General features: G+C 34.8%; 1 long non-coding RNA gene across 1 annotated transcript in view; it reads right to left on the bottom strand.

Annotated features, from left to right (window-relative positions):
* LOC116419250 overlaps positions 1-20561 on the bottom strand; it is a 61162-nt gene that overhangs the window by 24017 nt on the left and 16584 nt on the right. The window contains exon 2 of the long non-coding RNA XR_004229510.1: positions 15581-15703. This is a non-coding gene — a long non-coding RNA (uncharacterized LOC116419250). The remainder of the gene's footprint in view (positions 1-15580; positions 15704-20561) is intronic.

Raw genomic sequence — 20561 nt, 5'->3', positions numbered from 1 at the left:
TACTTTCACAATTATAGCGCTTGAGAACTGGAGGGGTGGTGGTGAGAGCAAAACATCTTAATAGCTGCTTTTTCATCAACTTTGCTTTTGAAAAAGTGTTGCCATTGGAGACAGAATACATCCCTCTCCCCATGAAAGGCTGCTATAAAAATGTTAAGAGACTTTTTCCTATATAATAGTTTCATCTTAAAACAAAATCAATGATTAGCTCTCTCTGTTGCCCTGGAACTATTCTAAATGTTTCCAAAACCATTTAATAATAATGTCAAAGGGATGGAGGCCAGGTTTAAGATTGGGAGCTAGGTTTTATCACTGACATTTCTTGCTATTTTTGTTCTTTCATTTGCCTAAACAGGAGTATCAGCAGAGGGAAGTCCTCTTCATTTTATTACATTACTGAAACAAAATGGATGGCTATGGTTGTGAGAATCACAAAAATCACAAAATCTCAGAATTAGAAAGAACCTCAGGGAACACCTAGTTCTACCCATTCCTGAACATTAATAAAATCTCTGACATATGGCCAAGAAAGCTCCATTACTCTATGGTTGTCAACCCATTCCATTTGTAGGCATTTTTAATTTCTCCACTCCTCTCTAAGCAGCCTCATCCATTTTGGAAAAACCTCTAATTGTCAGGAAGGTATTTTGCTCACATTAAGCTTAAATCTGTCTCATTCTGACCTGCCCATTGTCTCTACTTCTGCTATTTAGGGCCAAGAAGATCAATCCTTATACCTCTTGCCAATGATAGTCTTTCAGATACTTGAGGTCAACCAATGTGTCTTTTTTAAATCTTTTCTCCTCCAGGGAAACATCCCAGTTTTCTCCAACTATTTCTCATATGTCATGGTTATAAGTTCCTTCACTTATTTGTACTTGGTCTAGTTCATTCATGTCCTGAAACTGTGATACCCAAAATTATACATCATACTCCAGATGTGGCCCAATCAAGTCAAAATATGAGGCACTCCTTCATCTTCTTTAGCTTGGATGCCATATTATTACACAAATAATACAGGAATGGAGCCTAGCTTCAGTTGGGCTTTTTTGACTACCATGTCACATTATTACCTTATAATGAATCTATTAAAAATTCTAGATCTTTTCACATGAATTAGGAACTGCCACCATATTTCAACTACCTTCTCCATCTAACCCTACATCACCCTTCTTTCATTGAAATCTCCATTTTAAGGAATGACCCAGTCATCTTTAACATTCTGGACTCAACTTTCCCCTCTCTTCCTGCAACCTCCTTTTCCCACCAGCAAATTCCTCTCAGAAATCTCCATTTTGAGGAAGGAGGAAGGTCTCAGACCATCCATTTTTCATTCTCTCCCATGCAGGTAGCTCCCCTATCATTTCAGCACTCATTTAATTAACTTCCCCTATTAGGATGTAAGCATCTTGAGAACAGGAACTGTATTTTTTTAATTGAATTCCCAGCATTTAACAGAGTTATTGCTTGATAAGTGCTTAATGACTTGACATGATTCAGTAGTTTGTAATTATTCTGTATGCTAGACAAAATATTATCTCAGGATCACACAGAATCACAGAATTTTAAAGTTAGAAGGTACCTTAGCTTATCTGAGCCAACCTATAAAAGAATTTCCCTTGCACCTAATGGAGCAGCATCCAAAATCTTAGACAAGAAGTTAACTAAGTTATAAGAAGAAATAGCGAAACTATAGGGGGGGACTTCAACCTCCCCTTCTCCGAATTAGATCAATCTAAGCACAAAATAAATAAGAAAGAAATTAGAGAAGTTAATAGAATCTTAGAAAACCTAGATAGGATAGACTTGTGGAGAAAATTGAATGGAGATAGAAAAGAATAGACCTTTTTCTCAGAGGTTGATGGCATCTACACAAGAATTGACCATATATTACCTCATAAAAACCTCACAATCAAATGTAGAAAAGCAGAAATAGTAAATGCATTCTTTTCAGATCACAATGCAATAAAAATTATATGCAGTAAAGAACCAGGCAAAGATAGACTAAAAACTCATTGGAAATTAAATAATTTAATCTTAAAGAATAAGTGGGTCAAATAACAAATCAGAGAAACAATAATTTCATTCAAGAGAATGAAATTATGAGATAACATACCAAAACTTATGGAATACAATCAAAGCAGTTCTTAGGGGAAATTTAATTTCTCTAAAAGCTTATTTGAATAAAACAGAGAAAAAAAATGATCAATGAATTGGATATGCAAAAGAATCTCCCCTGACATATAACCCCCCCAAAATATGATCATGCAGTTTCTGCTTAAATACCACCACTGAAGGAAATCTCCTAATCCACAAATAGCCCACTTGGTTTGGGAAATCTCTATTTTTTAGGTAAATCTTCCTGACAATTCAATTTTTCAGCTTCTACTCATTGCTTCTTTTTTATGAGTATAATTTTTAAAAGATAATTATATATGAAACTGCAAATCTATTGTGCAGAATTTGTTATTCCTTTTAAATATACAATAATTATCATTTAATTTCTATTTTCTCTGTTTTTCACTTGTTTTAACCCACTGCTTCTAAATCAGCCCCTGAAACAAAATGGAATAGACACAACTTCTTTTCCATATTGCCACACTCCAGATATATGAACACAGTTACATTGTACCTTTCTTACCCACTTCCAATTCAGCCTTTTTTTCTCCAAATGAAATATTCCCATTTCTTTCAACTATTCTTCATAATTCAAGGAATCAAGTCCTTCACCATCCTGGTTGCTCCATCTCTAGGGAGCAGCCCAGAAGTTATATGTAAATAAAGGAGCAACAATAAAAGAAAATGTTATCTCAGTGGGGATGCTGAAGAAGAAAGTCACATAATGGATTGAAAGCTAGAAAGAACTTTAAAACATAATTTAGTTCAACATCCTCGTTTTGCAAATAAGTAAATTTAGTCCTAGAGAAATGTAAGATATGCAGGTCATAACAAGAGTGGCTTCATTACCAAGAGCCCTCAACAGCAAATCCAACCCATTTGTGCCTTTCCTCAGTGTATTTAAGGTTCTAATTATCAGATGCCCAGCAATGCAGATGCACCATTGTGGAATTCTGACCTTCTGGATGGAAGTTTTAACCAAATGAAGTTTTTTTGGGGGGTATCCCCAGCATCTACTTAATACACAGTAGGTACCTAATAAATATTTGTCAATTAATTACATATTGATGGAAATCTAGCACATTAAGATCAATCTCATGACCTCAAGAACTCTATTTTTTTTTTCCCAAAGATGCCCTTTCTGGACTTCCTTTATTTCCTACCGATTCAAGTTATCTAATAATAACTCACTTATTAATAATAGCTATTTAAGATTTATAAATTATTTCCTTATGATAATCCTGGGACATAGGTAATCTAAGAATTATGGCCCTTATTTTATGATGGAAAAAATAAGCTTCAAAAAGATTAAGTGGCCTGCTCAAAGTCACATAACTAGTAAATGTCAGAGAGAGTTCGAACCCCAGTTTTACTGACTCCAAATTCAGCATTCTTTCCACTGCCTCTCAGTGCCTCTCCCCAGTACTAATTCTTCTGATATATTTTACAACACATATAAACCTTTTGCTCAGTCATTTTCCTTGAAAATTTCAGTGAACTTGATTGTTAGGTCTTTAAAGCTAAAACCACTGCATTTTGAAAACAAGGAAAGTGAAACCAGAAACAAGAAATAACTTGGGGAAAGTTGCACATTTCTTAAATGGCTGAAGAAAGATCTGAAATGAGGTCTTCTCTCCCTATTCCAGTGTACTCTCTATTATCCCATGGCAATAATGTAAATGCATGGGGACTAAGTGGCATTTTGGAGACTTATGTCCAACTTCTATAAGTTACTGTCACCAGGACTGAACTAGGTTTAGTGTTCTAACTTTATGTTTAGTTGGATTCATACAGGGATATTTTTTAAGTTTTCTGGAACTGCTGAAGAAAATATGAAGGGGAAAAGTGGGAGAAACTATCAAAAACTGTAATATTTTTAGATAGCATATTTTCAATTAAGAATCTTTACAAAATATCACATCAAATTCATAATGGGTAGTAATACAATTATGCAAAATATTGAACCCAAATAAGTTTATTGGACAATATAAATGACTTCATCGGCTCAACTCAAAGTATTTACTGATTTTTATCTGCTTCTTAGTAACAAAGATATGGTGACAGAAATTCAGGACATTTTGTAACAAGGTCAGGGCAGAAAGAATGTATTTATAATCATAAGATCATAGATAAGATGAAAGATACCTCTGATATCCTATATGCAAACCCACTCAGTTGATAAATAAGGAAAATGAGACCCCCAGAGAGATTAAGTTGAGAAGGGTATTGTCTTCAAAATCAAAACAGATATAACAAGGGCAGATTGTGACTTTGACAAGTTTGTTCTAAAGCAACAATTGCATGTGGCTTATCAAGTGAAACTAATTATTGAATATATCCTTTCTCTGATAGAACCAATATTTATCCCCCTAGTGATGCTTGGGTTAAGTTCTCATGTTGATTCCCTGAAAAGACTCCAAGAAATGGCATTTAAGTTTATACAAAATTGATATCAATGGAGAATGAACTTAGTGTCTAGATTGTCTTCACCTTTTCACCATCTTTTCATGCCCCATCTATACTATCAGAGTCATTATAGATGACTTTTATTTTTCTTTTCCTGTTGTGAAATATAGGTTTGTGAAATTCCACTTAGTCAGCAAGAAAAAAAAATCATTCTTTCATGCACCTAGATTGACTTGCTTTTTTCAAATTGTTTCTGCTTGCCTGCATATTACTGCTATTATAGCTTTCCTCTAGTCATCTATCTTTAGGTACTCTATTATAAAGAGATGAGAGATGATAAGATTTATTTACTTGCTTACCTGATGGGTAAAGCAATAGACCTGAATTGGTAGCTCCCAGAAAAGTAAAATAATCATCCACTTCTTAAAAATCTATGCTTTCCATCTATGTGAATTGAGCTACTGTGCTGTCCAATGCTGAAAATTTAATATTAAAAATATATCTAAATACAGAAGACTACTTATTAAATTCTATTAATAATCAAACTATCTTTAATATATTACTTAAGAAAACATTTCTGTGATTTCAACTCTTGCAATTCAGCCTTCCTAAAGAATTATCCCCTACTTGTATTTTATAGAAAACTGGAAATACATATTATTTTAATGTCAATTAAGAGATTTCCATCAAGATTATGTTCCATTCAGAGATGAACTGGGAGTGTCAAAAGATTTTTCTACAATCTCTAGACAATACCATTAAGCTAGAAAAAATTAAAATATAGGCTTGGTGATGAGCTATGTGCTGTTTAAGAACATGTCTGTGTATATTCAAAGAGACACATCACCAGAACAGACATTGGATGATGACTTCTCATATCAAGGGACTATTGAAAGTTACCTACAAAGTTTCAGAGAGAATCCAATCTGCATTCACAGAGAAAAAACTCCCACTGTAAAAGTTACCTATCCAAATAGTATTGGGGAGAAAAACGAATGAAGGAATTTAGTTAGTTCTTTATTTAAACAAATAAATATTTTTGAAGAAAAAAGGAAGGAAAAAATAAAAGAAAGAGAGAAAGAGGGAGGGAGGGAGGAAGGAAGGAAGAAAAGGAAGGAAAGAAAGGAGGGAGGAAAGAAAGGAAGGAAAGAAGGAAGGAAGGAAAGAAGGAAGGAAGGAAGGAAGGAAAGAAGGAAGGAAGGAAGGAAAGAAGAAGAAAATTTGCAATCTTATTTTGAATTCATGAATAAAAGAAAAGATGAAATAACCTGCAGATTGGTGAATCTCTGGATTAGACCACCATGTCAAGAGGAACTCAGGCCCTTTCTATGTAGCACAATGCCTGGAGCATAAGAAGTGCCTAACATATGCTTTGTTTATTTTTACTATTTGTCCACCAGATCTTACTTCATTTTCTGAATTCTCATACATTCTAGGTCGTTTGTGAAAGCTTATTTAATCCCTCAATAACAATGTTCCTTTCTTAGACTTCACAGAGCATGTTCTTCTCTCATGTATTTTCCTAAGATACTTTTATGTAAGACTATCGCACTACTCATGTGTTCCCCAAGCAAAGTCTCTGGTAGGATGCCCCAAGAATCCATTCTTGCCTCTCTGCCATGCAGCATTTTTATCACTAATTTATATGAAGTCCTGGATAAAATACTTAGCAAATTTACAGACGAGACAAAGCAAGGAATGGCAGGTAATCTGCTTGGTGATGGAGTCAGGATTTAGAAAGTTCTTAACATACCAGAACCTGGGTCAAATCTAACAAAATGAATCTAATGGGGATAAATGTTAAAGCCTTCCACCTGCATTAAAAAAAAAGAAGAATCCATTGTACAAGAACAAGATGTGGAATATATAGCTGACTCAACAATGTAACATGACATCCAGAAAGCTATTGCAATCTTGGGCTGCTTTTACTGAGAAATAAAATAGTAGCTTCCTAGATAGAGGAAGGAAGAAAATATGTGGGGAAATGAAGATAATATAAACACTAAAAATTTTAAAATATATAAATTAATGAATGAGTGAATAAATGGATATATAAATCCACATATAAATAAAATAAGAATATACTATCCAGAATGAGGGTAGTAATAGGCCAGCTTGGGTCAGACACATCTAGAAAATGATGTGGAGTTCTATGTACTCTATGTTAGGAAAGACTTGAGTATCTTGAGAGGGAGGTGGCCAGAATGGTGAAAGGTTTAAGAGTTCAAGTACTCCCAATTTTATTTTTTTGGTCCAGGTTCATGATTTCTTTTATGTGGAGAATTCCCAGTATAGACAATCTTTCCACAGAATCCTAGAGAATGCATTAAGGTCAATGAAAATAAAAACACCTTCCCAATGACAAATAACCCATTTTTTGCAGATATAAAATTTGAAGGTAAATCTAGAATCCAAAGGTTCTATCCACCATGTTATGTTGCTTTTCACATGTGTCTTTTTTTTTTTTTCTGAGGCAGTGGGGTTAAGTCATTGCCCAGGGTCACAGGAGTAGTCCATTCAACAAGCATTTATTAAACTTTCTCATGTGTCAAGTGCTGTGCTAAGCTGTGAACATATAAATAACTCTTGCTTTCAAAGATCTTACATTCTATAGAAACAGTATATGAAGCACATAGTAAGCATTTAATAAATTCTAATTGAACTGAACTGAAGTGAATAGTATAAAGAAAAGGTCACCAACTTTGGAACTGGATTCAAATTCTACTTGTCACTTACTATATGTATAACCTTGAGCAAGTCATTTAACTTCTCTGGATCTCAGTTTCTTCTCTGTAAAATGAAGAAGTTGTTGAGTTCAATGGCCTCTAAGATCTTCATCAGCTCTATGATCCTATAATAAAATTGTGGCCTTTAAACATCCAGGTATGGACCCCTCCTCTAAAATTTCACCTTGTATACTTTTTGAGTGATGGAAAACCTGCTGATTATTCAATTTAGTGTCTTCTCCATTCATGTAAGAGAAGACAAAGGTTATTTGTGATACACTAGATATACTTTCCTAGAGAAAGGGAACAGTTTCCAGAGGTCCATCTGAAATGTTTCTTCTTTTAGTGGGGTTAAAGGAAGCAGTTACAAGGTATTGGGAAAGCTGTCCAGTCTATCTAGGTGAATTTACTGGATGAGTTCGGATATGTGATCTGGATTCAAACAGATATAGTTGTTTAGATAAATTCCATACTCCATTGTATATACACGGGAAATAAGGAATGAATGAATGAATAAACAAGCATTCATTAATCAAAGTAATTATTTTAAAATATTTTAAATATATTTCAAATATTCCTCTATTTAGTTTTATTTGAAGTCCCTAAAATTATTTCATGAGACCTACTTTAATATTAGAGAGACAGAGAGAGAGAGAGAGAGAGAGAGAGAGAGAGAGAGAGAGAGAGAGAGGTTTCTTTTTCTCAGTAGAAAACATAGATGGAGTCAGGAATTTTTCATTGTTGATTTTGTTGCTCATTGTTTATCATGTGAAAAAATAATAGCTGTTATATAATGTTGTATAAATGTTATTTTACTCTCACAATCCTGGGAATTGGGTGCAATTATTGTCCCTCATTTTACAGAGGAGGAAACTGTGACTTTAGTTAAGTAAGGTGACTAGCCCATTATCACATACCTAATAAGGGGCAGAGACAGGATTTTACTCCAAGTTTTCTGACTACAAGTCCAATGTGGTTGATTTTTCTCACAATGCTCCTGGACTTTTATCTCTGGGTTATTAAAAGAACTCTCAATGATGAAAAGCAACATTTCCCACACAAGGGTTAATTAATGTTCCTCAGTCAGAGAAAGAATTTTGTGAAGACAGCAGCAGTAATGAATAATGAATTAGTCTTGAAACCATCACAACATGGAGTCCATTTAATGTCCTATCTCTGACACAGGCAAGACTTTTAATCTCTTGGTATCCCAGAAGTTGCTGACCTGCATTAGTAGAAAGACATTTCTTACCTGGGAGCTCCCCATGTCAATGAAGTCACAGGTTCAATCTTTATCCCATAGACTTATAAGTAGTTCTTTAAACTTTTTCTTACATAGTTGGTTTATTACCTACCTGCCCAGTCATAAAGGCCTTTGATAAGGAATGGGATTTCTGCTTTAACATTCTAGTTTTAAAAAATTTTATAGAGAGAGAGAGAAAAAAAAGAGGGCTCCTACCCAGAGACCTAGTTAAAAAGTTAAGGCAATGTACTTTTACAAGAGTGATTCTAGAGAGAAGGTAAACAAAGTATTCTAGGTATATCTATCAACTGGAAGAAATAGTACTCTGACAACCAGACGCCTTCATAGACGAGTTAGAGTCCAAAGGCTGATGATTCATTACATTTAGATTGTAAAAGACTGTCTATATTCAAACTGTATGTAGTACCATAAGGTTTAATTTTTCAATTCTTCTCAGGCTTCCAAAGGAAGCAGAGTTAAGGTTAGAACATCAAACTCTTCATCTCCATTTAGGTCCCAATCTCCATGTGCTTTTGAGATAGCATAGGTATTTGACTACCTTGTCCTTGTGAACAGAGTATTGAGAAAAAGGGGGGGAGAGAGAACCTAGAGGTAGAGATGAATGGTTTGATGTTTCTATTTCTGTTTTATTTTTAGTTTCTATCTGTGATCTTATCAGTATAGGAACACCTGATGGGAAAAATCTTTCCACTCTCACAATCATATTAGAATCTTGGAAAATTCCCTAGGGTATTGAGAGATTGAGTAACTTGCCCAAATTTTCTTAATTACAAGGCTGAATCTAGATCATCTCCAGGATCCCTCCTAGTTCTAAAATTCTCCGATTTTTTTCTGGAAGGTCAAGCACTAGTCAGATAGTCAAGCTTGTGATTTCTTTGATATAAGTGGTCTGATCAAGCACAGTCAGAAACATTGTACTTTGTCCCTAAAATAATAATGTCATGCTGGTCCTCTTCCAGTACAAAGGACAACAAACAAATAAACATGCCAGATGCTGCATTCTTTACCTCTTCCTCTCTTTTGTCCTCTTCCTCTCCCCCTTTCTATTCTTCTCTCCCTCTCCCCTCTCTCTATCTCTCTCATTCTCATTCTCTCTCCTCTTTGTCTCTCTGTCTCTGTCTTTCTCAATGTCTTTATCTCTGTGTCCCTCTCTGTCTCTGTCTCTCTATATGGCTCTGTCTCTCACTCTTTCTCTCTCACTCACTCACTCTCTTTCTATCTCTCTGGCTCTGTCTCTACCTTCTCTCTCTGTTTGTCTCTCTGTGTGTTTCTCAATTCTTTCCCTCCCTGTCTCTGTCTCTATCTCATTTCTCTCACTCTCTTTTTGTCTCTCCTTTCCCTCCCTATGTCTGTGTCTTTGTCTCTCTGTCTCTCAATACTTTTGCTCACTGTCTCTCTGTGTATCTATCTATCTCTATCTCTCCTTTCCCTCTCTCTCTTTCTCTTTGTCTTTTTCACTCTCTCCATATCTATCTCAGATGACTATGCATATATATGTCTATGTATATGCATGTATATATTATGTACATATTTAACATGGAACATAACAAGTGCTTAATAAATGCTTTTTCATTTATTCTGATCTCATAACTTGACTCTAGGACCCTACTAACTAAGGACCTAGGATAAGGGTAGGAACACAAGCTATACTTTCATTTGCCAATAGAAGGAATTGTTGAGTGAGGAAACTCTAACAATACAATCTAGCACTTTTTTCGGTGTACCCTAGAGAATTGTCCAAGATACTGAAAACTTAAGTGATATGCCATGACCAAAGTGTGCTAAAAGTAGAACTTAAACCTGGGTCTTTTGTCTTCTAGGCTGCTTCTCATATACCAGAGGAAAACACATACATGGTCCCTTGTATGTGGGTCTCAGTTCCCTTTTCTGTAAAATGAAGAGGTTGGATTAAATGATCTCTAAAATCCCCTCCAGCTCCAACTCTATGACACTGTGATAAGATCCAAGAATTCTCTTTTCACATCTCAGACTCCACTAACTCAAAGGTAGCCTCAAACCATTTAAACCAAAAATAAATTTTAGAATGAGGATTAGCAAAGTCCAAGCCATGGAACTTGATTAAATCATTCACTTCACAGAGAAGGGACTCAAGAGATAAAGAATTGAAAAGAATACTAGAAGCCATCTAAAACAACCAATTCCCAAAAAACCTCTCTTCTCTTTAATCATTCAATTTCTGCTTAAAAGCCACCAATTAGGGCAACCCCTTCATTTTACAGATAAGGAAACTGAATCTCAGAAAAGTTGAATGACTTAGACCAACTTACACAGGTAGTAAGTAGAAGAGGTAGAATTGGAAACCAGGTTACCTTAGGCATTCTATCTAAGGGAAACATTTATCTTTGAAAGACTGCACCTTCAATTTATTTATAGCTCTCATTATTAGGAAGTGTTTCCAAATATCAAGCCTGAATTTGCTGTTTTGCAGATTCCATCCATTTCTTCTGGTTCTGTCTTCTGACTCAAATTAAACTACATTTGATTTGTGTATGACATAACATTAAACTATAAACAGAATATAAGCTACTTGAGGGGCCGATATAATGTCTATATTCCTGCTACATCTTACATAGCATCTCAGTATGTTGCCAAACTCATTAACATGGTCCAGACAGTTATTAAGTTATATAACCCTGAGCAACATACTTCATCTCTTTGGATTTACAATTAAATAATTCAGTCAGATAAGTTCTAAATTCTGAACCAATTCCAAATTTATGAATCTGGGGTTTTATTATTTTTTTAAAAATGAATTTCATTTAAAAAATTTTAATGACATTTATAGCATCTCTTTTTGTGATAGCAAAGAACAAAAAATTGCAGGGATTCTATCAATTACTGTGCTATAAGAAATGATGAGCTCAATGATCTTAGAAAGGCATGAAAAAATTTGCATTAGGTAATGAAGAGTGAAGTAGCAGAACCAAGAGAACATTGTATATAGTAACAACAATATTGTTTTAAGAACAACTTGGAGCAAATAAGTCATTTTGACTATTATAAAAACACGAATTAAAAATAAAGGATGTATAATTTGTATAATACATACATATATACATATATAAACCTCTCTGTACCTAATATTAGCTATCTGGGAAAAGGGAAGAAAGAAAAAAGGGGGAAAAGAAATTTCCATAGTAACTTGGGTATATATTTGGAGAAAATAGCAAATTGTACATACTAGATTTGCAATTTCATTTTCAACCATATTTTTATTGCACTGTATCATAAAAATTATTGTTTTGTTTCCTGAATTGAATATAAAATATTTTTAATGAATTGGTATGCATTGCTTTTGTTTTTACACAGTCTGGATTTCTTTCTGTATCCCTCTTTTCTGTCCCCAGAGTGATATTCTCTGACCATCTAGCAATTTTAACACCATTGCCCCCAAGAAACAAGAAGAATTACTGGGCAAAAGTCTATCAGAAATTCCACAATAACCACACTGTAATTAGCCCAAGAAAGAAACACTGATTGTGGCATATTAGAATGAGCAACAGCCCAAGAATCAGCAGAGATGTGCTTATATTCCGAGTCTGATACCTGTTAACTGTATGACCCTGGGCAATTCAATAATTGCTCCAAATTAGAGTTTCCCCATCATAAAATGGACGCGATAACATTTATACCATAAATTATTCACAAGATTAATGTGAGCAAGGTGCTTTGTTAAAAAAAAAAAAAAAAAAAGTAATAAAAGCTATTATTCTTTAGGATAGCAAAGAATATATGGAAACAAAATGACTTCTCATTGGAGAAGGATTGAACATGGTACAAGAACCCCATAAAGGATGATTGCACCATAAGAAACAGTAGACAGAAGGAACTCAAAGAAATAGGGGAAGACTTGTAGCCATTGACACAGAGCAAAGAAGAATGAAGAGAATAATGTATAACAATAAAATGGTACTGATTGGTGAGTGGTAGAGATCTATTGATTGATTAATTGATTTTTAGTCACCTGTGCTCAGAAAGAGAAAAAGGAGGTTGGAGAAATAGATAGAAACTGGATGTCCAGTCTCAGGCTCTGTCTCAATGTAATACAATGCTAGTTGGTGACAGAACTGTCTGGGATGAGGCACCAGAGGAGGAGCTAATCCCTCTGTAACACAGGAAGACTGAGACAGACAAATAGACAGACAGACAGAGACAGACAGAGAGAATCATAGAAAGAGATGGAGAAATAAAAAGAGAAACAGAGGGCAGAGGTAGATGGAGACAGAGACAGAGAAAGATACAGAGGAGAGCCAGAGACTGAGAGAATCAAAAACAGAGACAGAGAGAAACAGAGACAGATAGAAAAGAGACAGAGAGTCAGATTCATACAGAAATACAGAGACACAGAGACAGAAGCACATGTACAGAGACAGAGGCTCATAGACTTCACTTTCCCCAAAAAGGGAGAATGGCAGGAAAAAAATAGACAAGCACTATGTTAAACATTTTATAAATATTAAAACATTCAATCCTTAAAACAACCATGGGAGGTAAGAGTTGTTATTTTCCTATTTCATAGTTGAGGAAACTGAGGAAATTAGAGGTTAATTATTTTGCCCAGAGTCAGACAGCTTATAAAGATCTAAGGCTGGATTTAAAATCAGGTCTTACTTACTCCCGGCCCAGTATTCTGTGAATTGTACTATCTAGTTGGGAAGAAGTTGGATTTATTCTCAAAGTTGCATTTGGATAAAATGATGGACTTGGATTCATATCCTTACTAAGCATTATATCCTAGGTGAGTCTTTTGACCTATGAACTTTTTTTCTCATCTGTAAAAGGAGAAGGATGAACTAGGTAGGCTCTAAAATCAAATCTAGCTTTAAATCTATTATCCTTTGAAATTCTTCTGGGTGGGCTGATATTTTAGGATTATTGAATTGCCATCCATTTTTGACAAAGGCTTCAACCTCTACTGCAATCATGGGGACCAAGGGACAAATAAGATGATGACTTCATCATCCCAAAATACAATTCAGTATACACAAAATACATTCAGGACTAAACTGTACACAGTGCCAAAATTTCCAGAGAAAGTCAGCTCAATTCCACTCCAAAACCTATTTTAAATATCCAAAGTGGCTATAATAATGTAATCAATAATACCAAAATACAGTTATACTCCAATTAATTGTAAAAAACCCATTCCTTAGATGTAATCAATCCCATTCTTTTAGAATTGATAATGAAATCCATATCCTTCCTCTCAATAGAAAATTATAGTTGGGCTGTTCTGTTGTGTTTTGTTTTTGTTTTTGTTTTTTTTTCTGGCTTTGCTTAAATTCTGTTCCTCCTTAAAAGCAAGGTCTCAATCTGAAGGAGAGAAGATAAGGGAAAATAATTCTGAGATAAAAAACAAAAAACAACTGGGCACAGTGACTATTTCTTGTGATCTAATTAGCAGAGAGACTAAGGCTGGAGGTCCTTTTTGGGCCAGGAGTTTAGAGTTGCAATGGGATGCACTGTTAGGTGTCTGAAGTAGGTCTGGTATCATTTTTGTGAACCCCCCAGAAGCAGGGACCACCAGATTGTCTAAGAGGAGAAAACTGGTCAACATCAGAAATAAAGCAAGTCAGTTTCCATGCCCAACAGTAATCAGATCAGAACTGTGAAAGCCCCTGAGCTTCCCACCTCATCAAAAGAGAAACTGTCATTTTTTAAAAATACAACAAAACTTTTCAATAAAATTAAAAAATAAATCTGAGTTATTCCTTGACTTGCTTTTCTGAAAATGTTATTTGAAATTTTGCTTATGAAATAAGTGAGGCTGACTTAGATTGATTCTAGACTCCGATATTTCTTATAAGAAAGATTTGTACAAATGCCAAGGGAAAAAAAGATACCAGTGAAATGTAATGAAGAGATTGACCCAGAACCCTGCAGAATGATGAAGCTAGCCAAACTCTGGGGACTCAGCCCACTGGTTTGAGCGTGGGTTAGGAGAGTAAGCCCAGCATATTTGATAAAGAAGTTATCTTTATGCCAGTGATAACAACTAGAGAGAACAACTAGAGCTATAATTCTACTGACATAGTAATCTAATTCATTCATTTATTTACAGTTAGAAGAGGTCTCTGAGACATGTAATCCAACCACCTCATTCTACAGTTGAGGCAACTGAGGTTCAAGGCGGCTAATTGATCCGCCCAAGATCAGTTAGGCAAACTTCAAATTTGGCTTGAGGAAATGATGATAGTATTTATGTATTGCTTAAAGGGTTACAGAGCATTTTACTTGTTATCTCACTTCATCCCAGCGATAAACCTGGGAGTTTCCATTATTATCTTCATTTTAGAGAGAAGGAAATTATAGGTCATCACACCCTCCAAGTTTTACAATCTTAAAGAGATATCTAAGGCATTAAGAAATTGTGATTTATAGTCTATATAGATCTTCAATCTAGAATAAAAGAGCTTAAACTTTTTTGTGTCATGGATTCTTTTGGCAGTTGGATGAAATCCAAAGAGTTCTTCTCAGAAACACATTGAATCCATGAACTTATAAATATAAGAAAAAGCAATTATATTAACAAAATATTTTAAAATATATGAAATGATAGTTAATGTTAATGAAATTTAATAAAAATATTAAGAAAAATTAAAATATTTTTAAAACAAAAGTGAATTATTTTAAAGTTCATGGGGCTAAATCCCCCTACCTATGTCTTCCTGAATCTGAAGTCAGCTTTCTATTCATGAAACCAAGCCAATAGTATTTTTTAGTATTTTTAAATTAGACATTAAGTTGCTGCTTTAATACTCTAGTTGATTTTTCTCTCCCTTCCTCTCAAAATAATAATGCCTAATTATTACTGGATTATTAGTGTTGGTTCCTAAAAAAAGAGGTCTAGACCAAACTAGTCTATCTACAAAATATGATGGATTTTTCATTACTCTATTTTTTATATTACATTGTGCTGACACTAGGAAAATATAGAACATTTGACTTTTGTTTCCAAGAAGTTTATAATCCAATTGAGAGAACTAGAGATAGTGGAATCATGTAAAGAATACTGAATTTGGAGTCAAAAGATATTAGTTCATACCTATCATTTCTCGCTGTGTGGTCATAGACAAGTCATCTAACTTCACTAGATTTTAGTTTCCTCATTGTAAAGTTGGTTGGATGAATCGATCCCCTCCCAGTTCTAAAATCCTGTGGTTAATTCCTAGAAAATAATTAAACATATAAATAGAAGTGAGTGTAGAATTATTTTACATATATTACTTCTATAAATATGTAAACATTTATATAAACATAAACATATAGATACCTATATTGTAAATCACACATACATATGTCTAATGGTAGCCATCTCTAGAGAAGAGATTGGGGGGAAAGAAAAAAAACTGAAAAAGAAAATAAATTTACATGACACCTTTATTATATATTTTAAAAGAACAGATTGTGGTTTCACATGCATTTTTATTATATTGTTACAGAAATGCTTTTTTTATTCCATAAATTTAAATTTAAAAATAAAACTTCTTCAGTCCCTTCTTAGGGGGCAGATTTTATGCCCCACTTGGATTTTCAACAATAAACAGATCAGCACATTGATGGGATTCATGCTGACCCTGCAAGCTAAACACAGCTTTGCTTTCTAAGGAAAAAGAGACCCAAGTCCTTAACCACACACCCTGAAGGAACAGAAAATGTTCTTGACCTCTTCTTCTGCTCTTGAACTATGATTTCAACTTACCAGTATGTAAACTATTCACATGAATTTCACCAAAGTAATTATAAGCAAAGAAATCATGGACTTGATCCAGTGGCTATAAAATTTTATAACAGAGCATGTTATCACTCGAAATGCTTCTCAAGAGTTAACATTTTACTTTACTTCTGAAAGAAGGTTTTTTCATTTGAAGAAAGAGAACTCATGAGAACTAATAACTGCTACATGCTGCGTATGTGTTTTTAAAATTAGACAAGGGACTGATCAGCCAGCTGACCAAAGTTTACAGTCCTAAGTCAAGTGGAGGTTAATGACAAAACACTGAACTTTCCAAATGCATGTATTGTTTAAATCTCATAAGGGGATTGTACCCTGGAAACTGGAGCCTTCACTTAGAAAGACTTTGTGGCATAGTAGATATCATCATAAACATGTAGCAAAATATACTTTGTTCTGAAAAGGACCATAAAAGTTATTCAGTCCAACCCTTTCCTTTTACAGATGAGGAAACTGAGGTTACAGAGAGGAAGTGACAGTTTCCTAGAATAATGGATATGATTATACAGCTAGAGTAGAAGGGACCTGAAAGTTCATCCAATCTAGCTTTTTTCAATCTAATTTGTAAACAAATAATTTCAGTTATTTTGTTTATTTTTTATAAATAAATAATATTAATCATTCATTCATTCATTTTATTTATAGCTAAAGAACTACTGTTTGAACCTAGAGCCACTAACTTTAAATTCAGTGTTCCTTATATAATATATCTTATAATATATATATAATTGTATTTGTATTGCTCATGCAGTTTATGTGTATTCACATAGTTCTGCCTAGATGTAATTCATAGGGAGGAATGAATATATATCTTTAGAGTCTCTTCTACCCATCCTTCTCCAAAGGAGGCAAAGGAAACTTAAAAAGTACCACATGAATGACTGCTCTGTTCTCTTCAGAAATCTATCAGTCCACCCATCCCTAAATATTGTTAGTCTTTGGAAAATATTCTGTAGGTTCAAACAGTGCTTCTGACCATTTTTCCTTAAAGAATAAAGTGCCCCAAGCTATATATCTAAGACTTGACTCCTTTCCCACCAAATGCTAGTCATGGAACGATCATATGTAGTACTTAGAAAATAAACTCATTTGTCTAAGTCAATAGTGAAAGAAAGGGAGAGGAGAGGAGAGGAGAGGAGAGGAGAGGAGAGAGAGAGAGAGAGAGAGAGAGAGAGAAAGAAAGGAGAGAAAAAGAGAGAGAAAGGAAGGAAGGAAGGAAGGAAGGAAGGAAGGAAGGAAGGAAGGAAGGAAGGAAGGAAGGAAGGAAGGAAGAAAGGAAGGAAGGAAGGAAGGAAGGAAGGAAGAAAAAGAAAGAGAGAGGGGGAGGGAGGAAGGGAGGGAAGGAGGTAAGGGAGGAAAGGAGGAAGGAAGGAAGGAAAGAAGGAAGGAAGAAAGGAAAGCAACTTCTCCAACCAGTATACAATAGGTACTCTTAAAATATGACGGACTGCTATGTTTTTGGTTTTCTTTGTGTCCCATCCTTCCCTTCCCTCCCACTCTTCCCCACACACATACAGAACAGTCTTGCCCAAGGTGTACCAAATCCTGCCCCAGGCATTTACCAGCAGGCAGACACTGGGCAAACCACTTAACCACTCTCAGACTATTTCCTCATCTGAAAAAATTGGAACCAACCTCAAGGGTTTTTGTGAGAATCAAATAATATATGTAAAGTGTTTTTGTTCAGTCATGTCTGATTCTTCACAACCCTGTGGATCATTGGAGTGGTTTGCCATTTCTTTTTTCACCAGATTAAAGCAAACAGAGGTCTATAGGATTTGTCCAGGACATACCTAGTAAGTATATGAGGCTACATTTGAATTCAAGTCTTCCTGATTCCAGGCCCAGCATTCTATCCACTGAGCCATCTGGCTGTCCCAGTAAAGTGCTTCACAAATCTTAAAGCCCTCTATGAACGCCAACTATTTTTATTATTATTAGCAAAGAGAGTAAACTAGGTATCATCATAAACATGTGGCAAAATATACTTTGTTGTGAAAAGGACCATAAAAGTTATCCAGTCCAACCCTTTACAGATGAGGAAACTGAGGTTACAGAAGGGAAGCGACAGTTTCCTAGAATAATGGATTTGATTATAGAGCTAGAGTAGAAGTAATAATTATAGCTAATAATTATTATTATAGCTGGTGAATACTTAATAATAAATAAATAATACCTAGCAAGCATTTAGTAATAAATAAATAATACCTAGCAAGCACTTAAATAATAAATGTTTGTTGACTGACTGACCTGTCTCAAATCAATAAGGGTAAATGAGATTGCTTCTAAGCAAGCAAGAAAGCTGTAGAAGCTATGGATTCAGTTTATTTTATACACAAAAAGAAAAGCTATCTGTACATAATAGAAATGTGAAGCAGTTCTCTTTTTTTCTTCTGTTACATAGATAGAAATGTCTCCATTTTGTTTGGTGTTTATGTCCAGAATACAAATAAATAATTTCTTTTTTAATAAGAGTTAATGCTGGGGATTGATTCTATCATTTTCTCAAAGAGTTTCATTGTTATCATTCATTATTTGTTTCAAAATATATATGTATTATTACTTAAGAGGTTTACCCTTTTAGAAAAATAACAGTCAAGAACCACAATAACTCCAATTTGGAATCTCAGTCATTACAAGTATCCTATCACACTTAGAGGGACACATAGTATCTAGGGATACATAGACTTTCTTTCTTTTGGGGGGAAGGGTGGAGCAATGGCAGGGCACGGAGGTGGGATCAGGAATACTTTAGCTCCTATTCTACTTTTATAGTTTAAGATCAAGGTGTGAAATCCCTGGTCCTGGATCCCTTCTGCAGGATGTTCCTCTGCCTAGAATAAAATCAATATAGTCCTTAAATTACTGAGTTGAGCTTAGGGAAGAATAAGAAAAGGAGCCATACCAAGCTAGAGATAGCTTTATACTTCCTTGGGTGACCCTTCCTTCTCTTGAAATGGAATGGAAGGTGAAAGCAAGCAGGATGTGAAGGAATGGTAGGAAATGACATAGTGGATGGAGTGTCTTCCTAGGTCAAGTAGACAGAGAGGAATACTTCTTTCTTAAAGTGCCATTAAAATGCATTTGCATTTGAGGACACAGTCAAGCAAAACAAATTCTCCCATTAGTGAGAATTTGTTTTGCCTGACTATGCATATGAATGAGAGTAAGACTACCACTTCTCCCCCTCAGAGTATTAGTGATATCCCTGAGGGGTAAGAATACCTTTCTCTATTGCTATAATGACTCAGACCAATAGCAGAAAAGTGTTTCCCCAAACCATAGCTGGCCAATGACTAAAGTCCCAGTTCCATTTAATCAATTAACATAGATTAGCATAAATAGAACATATAGAAAAAAACAAATACAAACATTTCCCTCCAACACTTCAAGGTCAAACTCTCTCCTATATCACCTCAGATTTTAGTAATAGACTTTGACTTCCATGAGGCAAACAGATATATTTAATGCCTATTATATATCAGGTATGGTGCTAAGTACTGAGGATATAAAAAGAGGAAGAAGATGGTCTCTGTCCTCAAGGAACTTACAATCTAATTGGAAAACAAATAAGTATATACAAAGTAAGATAGGATAGAGAAATAAATATAGATAGATATTTAGATAGATAGATAAGAATTTATCTATATGGATAGCTCTATATAGATGTAGATAGATATTTATAGGTAGGAAGAACATTTCTGAGGGAGAGCTAGAGAGAACATCGAGAGCCAGAAAAGGAGTGTTTTATTTATGGAACAGCAGAGAAGCAGTGTTACTGGATCTAGGAATGTGCAGAGGGGAATAAGGTATAAGGAGTCTAGAAAAAGGAGGGGAATTATAAAGATTTTATGAAGGATTTTGCACACTTTTCAACTAGCAAAGATCCCAAGTGTACAAAAAAAATGTGACCTTGCTACCGGTTCTGAAGGTAGCTTTGGGGGAATATTCTAGTTGGTTACAAAACCTGACAGGGTCTCAACTCCCAGATTCCCATACTTCCAAATCCTAAATGACTCATCCTCTTGACATTTCAAAACTCACTAGGTCATAATTTCTATTCTCTTAACCTAAAGCTAATAAACAAACATTGAGGCAGACAAAGAATCAAGTTGGCTTCATTCATGGGTTAAAAATGTTGTCCTCAAAGGGTGTTCCAGTAGATAAAGCATTAAAAGATAAAGCAGGAAAACTTATCTTCCTGAATTCAAATCTGATCTCAGATGCTTTAGGTGTGTGATCCTAAACAAGTCACTTAAACCTTTTTACCTCAGTTTGCTCATTTGTAAAA

This window comes from Sarcophilus harrisii, chromosome 5 (assembly GCF_902635505.1).
Source record: "Sarcophilus harrisii chromosome 5, mSarHar1.11, whole genome shotgun sequence".
In the NCBI taxonomy this organism is placed as follows: domain Eukaryota; kingdom Metazoa; phylum Chordata; class Mammalia; order Dasyuromorphia; family Dasyuridae; genus Sarcophilus; species Sarcophilus harrisii.
The sequence above is the reverse complement of the archived record's forward strand: the minus strand, read 5'-3'. Positions and strand labels throughout refer to the sequence as shown.